A 5,833-nucleotide genomic window follows, 5' to 3' on the forward strand; every position below is an offset into this window, starting at 1 on the left:
GCTTATTTCCCTCCCTCCTACCTTTTCTTTCTTCCTTACTGTCCTGCCTCCTTTCTTCCTCCCTGCTCTGTTCTTGCCTTCTTTACCCCTTTCCTCCCTTCCTTTTTCCCTACCTCCCTTCCTCTCTCCCTTCCTTCCTCTCTCCCTCCTTCTTTGCTTTTTCCTTCCATTAAAAAAACATCTAACTGCTTTTGTGTCTGTGTCTTTTTTTCATCTAAATTTTCTTCTCCACAAGGACACTCTTAACTATTTCTCTTTGTTCCTCATTTGTTCACATCGTCTATGATTTGTACATTAATTCCTCTCTCTAGCTTTGGGTACATAGCATCCCAGATGTACAGTTTTATGAATTCCAGGGTTAGTTTTATGATATCCAAGATGTCTGCACTTAATCCAAGGTGAAGGCAGGGGATTCTAGAACAAAATGAACCTATCGCTTTCCCCCAACCGTCATTTAACTTAGACTAATAAAAAGTATGCCTAAAAGCACGGGGGTCTGGCAGTGAAGGGCATTTTCCTCTGGCCACGCCCATCACCTCTACCTCCTGGAGCTGGGACACTTGTTTTCGTTTTTTTAGACTTTAACTTTAGGATTGTGGCCCGCTCCCTCCTGTGGTTCCTTCATGGTTCAAATGCACAAGTTGTGTTGAACCAGCTCTTCTTTGTACAAACTCTCCTTCCAGCGAGAGGAGTTCCAGGTTTCAAGGTATATGCAGGTAGAAAGAGGTAATCCACAAGCACTCAGCTGAGTCATCAAATGCAGCTTGTATAGAAAAGTCTATACAAGATATACTTTTATACCCCATGGTCAACCTTGGTCCTTGGAATCACTGGGTCCTTCTGGATTCCAAGTCCTTCCTTGTAAACAGGTTATCTGCCTTTCTAGAATCCTTTTGTGTTCTCTTGAACATTTTCTCCTATGTCCGTGGTCTCTATTAAATTCCCCCAGGGCCCTGCTCCCTACCCCCATCAGCCTTGTCATTCCTTTCTTTCTTAGATTCTCTCAGACAGAACTGTTCTGTTCAGTTGTTTTTTTCCTGGTTGCCCATTGCAATTTGTTCTCTATGCTTCCTCATTCATTGTCCTAGATTTCTTTTCTAAGAAATGTCCTTTCTCCTCCTCCTTTTTTAACTTCCTATTGTCCTATCCATCAATCCCCCTGGGGTTCATCTCAGAATTGGCATTCTGGATTGGCCTATGTCACTGCGTGGCTAGGATGGCTTTGAGCCGCAGTGGAGAATAGATACTCAGAGTGTTTTCTGGAAGGGAGGGCGTAGACTCCTGGTGGGCATATGTCTTAGTCCTGTGGACTCGTCACTCTGTGGGGGGGGCATCACCAGGAGGAGGAGTGGGCATCAGGGTTCTCTAAACTAGCCAACGGCAGAGGCCCAGTTACCTTGGTTTAGGGCTGGGTCTGTATATACCTCCTACTGAGCCCCCAAATTTGATTGACCCTACATCTATCACTCTGGGGTTTGCTGTCTCCTCCTTGGAGATGTTCCTATTGTGAGGGGGCAGGGGCAGAACCATAACCAAAGTGGGGTTGGAGGCCTGCAACCTTTCCTTTAGTTTTATCACCTTTCTGATTCCAGCCAAGAATGTGTCTTGTTTCCAAAACACACTCAGCAACAATGTGTTAGGTCTATTCTGGTTTCTGCATTGATTCACAGTGAATAAAAATTAAGTTGGTACTAAATTTTATGGACTCTTTAAAAAAAAAATTCCTCCTCTTTGAGTTTAACTAGATAGTGCCTGTGGGAACCAAAGGCAACTTTTAATTAGCATTGTACTACCGCCAGGACAGGAACCCTGATAATTGTCTGGCACCCCCACATTCAGGCTTCCCTTACCCTGCGACTTGCCTCCCAGGTAGGAACGAAGGAGAGACGCGAGAGGTAGAGTGCGAAGTAGCGGTTACTCACATCACTTACATGGTACGGAGGGAGCTGGTCTCGGGGGTGATGGTTCTCAAGCTTTAGCGATCCTCAGACTCACCCAGCAGCTTGTAGGAATCACAGGTGCCCAGCCATATTACTTCAGGGTTTCCCAGGGATTCTGATGCAGACCACGGCTGAAGAACAACTTTCCCCGGGGCCATGACTTGCAAAACCGACTCCACAGACAGGAAATACCACATGAATTTTTTTAAAAATTTTTTTTTCTTTTTTCTGTTTTTTTTTTTTTAAGATAAAGTTTCCAAATGAGAAAATACAAATGAAATATATTCTGAGAACATAGACAGACTCACACGTACCAATAACAATTGTAACTAACAAAAATACTCGTAAGTGTCGAATGCAAAATTGGCTGTTTCATTTGAGCTAGTAGGTTTAATCGATTTATAATTAATCCTGGGTTTATCTTCAGCTCTGGCCTGTTTGCATTTGACCTTCCTACCTGTCTTCTAGCTCTCTCTTGTTTCTGTGGCTTGGCTCATTCTCTTGGATTTTATGGTCCTGAGGAAGAAACTCGGACTGCCTGGGTCAGACTTCCTCATTCTGGGCTCCCAGGACCCTGTCCTGCTTCCCACCTGCTGTCCAAGCCCTTGTCTTGACATGTGGGACTGTCCCCTCTGTTTTTTTGAGGTCATAAGAGGCAGAATTAAACATTATAAATAGTCTCATAATTCCTTACTTATTTAAAAATCCAAAATATAAAGTAAACCAATACTGTATGGCTTATTCCGCCTTCCAATTGGCTTAAAATAGCCTTTCGATGTTGGAGACAAGATTAGAAAGCCATCCTCTGAAATGGAAAAAAAGAGGATGAGTTTAGAATACACATAACTAACCCGCTCTGAGTGTGTCAATGTATTTCCAGTGAGTTTAGACCAATTTGAAAATCTCCCACGTCTTCCCGAATTAAAACGTGATGTGAAGAAAAGTCGTATAATCAATTGTAACATGTTTAAGACGATGTTGTCAAACAGGAGGTTGGGTACTGTCTTGAGTCCAGATAAAAAGGAACCCCAAATAAAACATTTTTCAGCACACACACCTGCTATTTCATCTCCTTTGTCGGCATGTTCTTAGAATAGAGAAGGGATATATTCAAATAGAGCGTATGTTCTAGAACAGGACAACATTTCTAATCAAAAATTTCAAATTTCACATTCTATGCTTGGTTTCTTAACCTGGCCCAGTGGGGTTTAGTAGGTTAATATTTGGTCTGAGATTTCTGTTCTGAGATTGGCCTTTGAAACTAGTTTCAACTTAAAAAGTTGAGTTCATAGAAACAGGGAGTACAGTGGTGCTTGCCAGGGGCAGGGAGGTGGGGGAAACAGGGAGAGGTTGGTCAAAGGGTATCCACTTCCCATTGGAAGATGAGTAAGTCCAGAGGACCTAAGATACAGCAAGGTGACTACAGTTAATACCGTGCTGGGTACTTGAAATTTGCTGTGTGGGTAGATCTTTCTACATTCTCACCAGGAAAAGGGAGGGGAAAAAAAAAAAAAAAGGAACGATGTGAGGTGGTGGATGTGTTAATTAACTTGACTGTGGGAATCCTTTCACTACATATACATATCAAATCATCATTTTGTACACTTCAAATACGTTAAAATTTTATTTGTTAATTGCACCTTAATAAAGCTGGTGCCCTCAGAAACAGAGCTTCAGTATCTCTGAAGACCTTCAGCTCCCTTTGTCCTGTTCCTCACACACTCCCAGTCTGGGCAAGTTGGGTCCCGGAACCAAGGAGGGCTGAGGCCACCGTTGGAGAACAGTGCCTGGGGCCGATCGAGGAACGACACAACCTGGCGGCCTCTTGGTTCCCTCACTTCGCTTTCACTTTGTACCTAACAGCTGCTTCTTACAGCTGTGTCATTTGATTGATTGAAACCAAAGATCGAAATCCCAGGGAGAGTGCCAAAATGCGTATAAGGCAGGGACTGATGGATGACAATTGGTAGAAGAGGAGGAGGGAGACTAGGGGATTCATCTCGAAGCTGTTTTGTGCAGAAAGTCCTGGCTTTACTTCAGATACTCTGTGTGGGGTCGCTTGAGGGTTGATGGAGATTTGGGGACACTAAATTTCTTCCCTCAAGCCATTCCCTGGTGGGATGCTGGTGCGAGCTGCAAGTGGCTGTTCTGAGTATGTAAGTACAGCCACATCCCTGTGTGAGCGGAGTGATGGCGTCCTCATGTTCTCAGAAGCACGGCACGGCTGGAGTCCTGGTGCTTGCCTTCTGAGGAGCCGGGCCCTGGCTAGCAGGTCTGGAATCTACCTGGCTGGAGAACCAAACAGGGGGAGCTTGGGAATCTGCACTCTGGGATGGGAGTGTGCTTAGTGATCAAGAGTGGATAAAATTCCATTAGAAGTAAATGTTGTCAGACAGCAAGCTGGAAAGATATATTTTAAGCTGAGAAATTACTTAATAAATTCAGACCAACACTCTGTGACATTTCCCACAAGACTTTAATGCTGTTTACAAATTCCAGAGAACACCCTGAGTCGTTTCTGGCATGGGCTTATGATTTATTTCAAAGGAAAATGGGACAGAGTGTGTGGGTTTGTGTTTAATGTGAAAAGGGATTTGGAGATGAAAAGTCAACTGGCATGAAAGATTGCAGGGCAAATGCAAAGTAGCAGAGCATGTGGGTGGCCTTGGAGCATGTAATAGGGTATTGAGAAAGGAAGGGGCCTCTCACCATTCCAGCGCTAACTAAATAGTTCCATTCGCACAGGCCAATAATGCATTTAAAGGGATGAGTTAGGAGGCAATCCTAGATCTGGGGTTTTTAAAGCACTTCGGTCCCAAAGACTTTCACAGCAAGAACATGTGGAGCTTTTGCCCAAGGAGAGAGGCCAGTTAGAGTTCATTCTGCACAAAAGTCGACATTTAGAGGACATGCCCTTCATCTGTAGCAAGACGGACTTAAGTTAGACCAAAGGAGACATTCGGAAAGGAAACAAGACCTTGGACTAAGAACATAAAGGGAGATCTGGGAGCAAAGTTTTCATGCTTGATGCTGTGTTTCTTGGAAACAGAGGGATGGATTAGGTGGCCTTGTGGTTTAATCTTTATGTGGCACAGAGACCCCACGGGTGTCAGGGTAGGGGTCGTATCCCCTGTTGGCTGCTGGAGTGGTCCAGGCGATAGTGGGTTCAAGAGCCAGGAGATGAGGGAGGCAGCAATGTGGGGCCAGTCCAGCAGGGACAGGATGAAGTGAAGAAGGATCTTCTCTTTCCCTTTCTGTCTCTCCCCTTCTCCCCAGGACTCTCCCAGTCCCATTCATCTTGCTTGCCATGGTGTATGTGGTTTGAATGGGAAACGAGGACAGTGACATTCCCCATCTCTCTTGGGGAAAAAAAAATGACATTCCATTTGGTTTTGGAAAATACACAATATTCCACTTATAAAATATTCAATCACTGTCATTAATCCTCCCAGCTGGGCTGGTCCGGCCCCACTTCAATGCAGCTTCGGCTGACTTTGGCTGTGGCCACAGGCCTAGAAACCTCTTAGGTTTCTCTTGTGTGGAAAATGTAATTAGAGGAGTGAGTGTCCTCTGTACTTTTGGGTCTGAGCTCTCCATAGGAGGGGCTTGGGTCTGCCGGGGGCCTTCAGAGCAATCCCTAGGTTTAAAGGCAAAGGGCTCCAGTGGATCCCTGGGCTCCTGTGACTGGGCTGAAAATTTATAGAGGAGTCCTGGTCCTTGACAAGTTCCTTCCTCTTAATGCAACCAAGGGCACCAGCCCCAACGGTTCTAGCCCACTCTCCAAAGCTCAGCTGCTCCAAAAGGTAGACAGCCCTTCCCGTCCTGTGCTGGCCTGGCTGGTGTTCTTTCTTCTTTTTCAAGCTTATCTCTCCCCCCTTCCTCTTCTACTCTTT

This window comes from Lontra canadensis, unplaced genomic scaffold (genome assembly GCF_010015895.1).
Source record: "Lontra canadensis isolate GAN:19392208 unplaced genomic scaffold, GSC_riverotter_1.0 scaffold75, whole genome shotgun sequence".
Lineage (NCBI taxonomy): Eukaryota > Metazoa > Chordata > Mammalia > Carnivora > Mustelidae > Lontra > Lontra canadensis.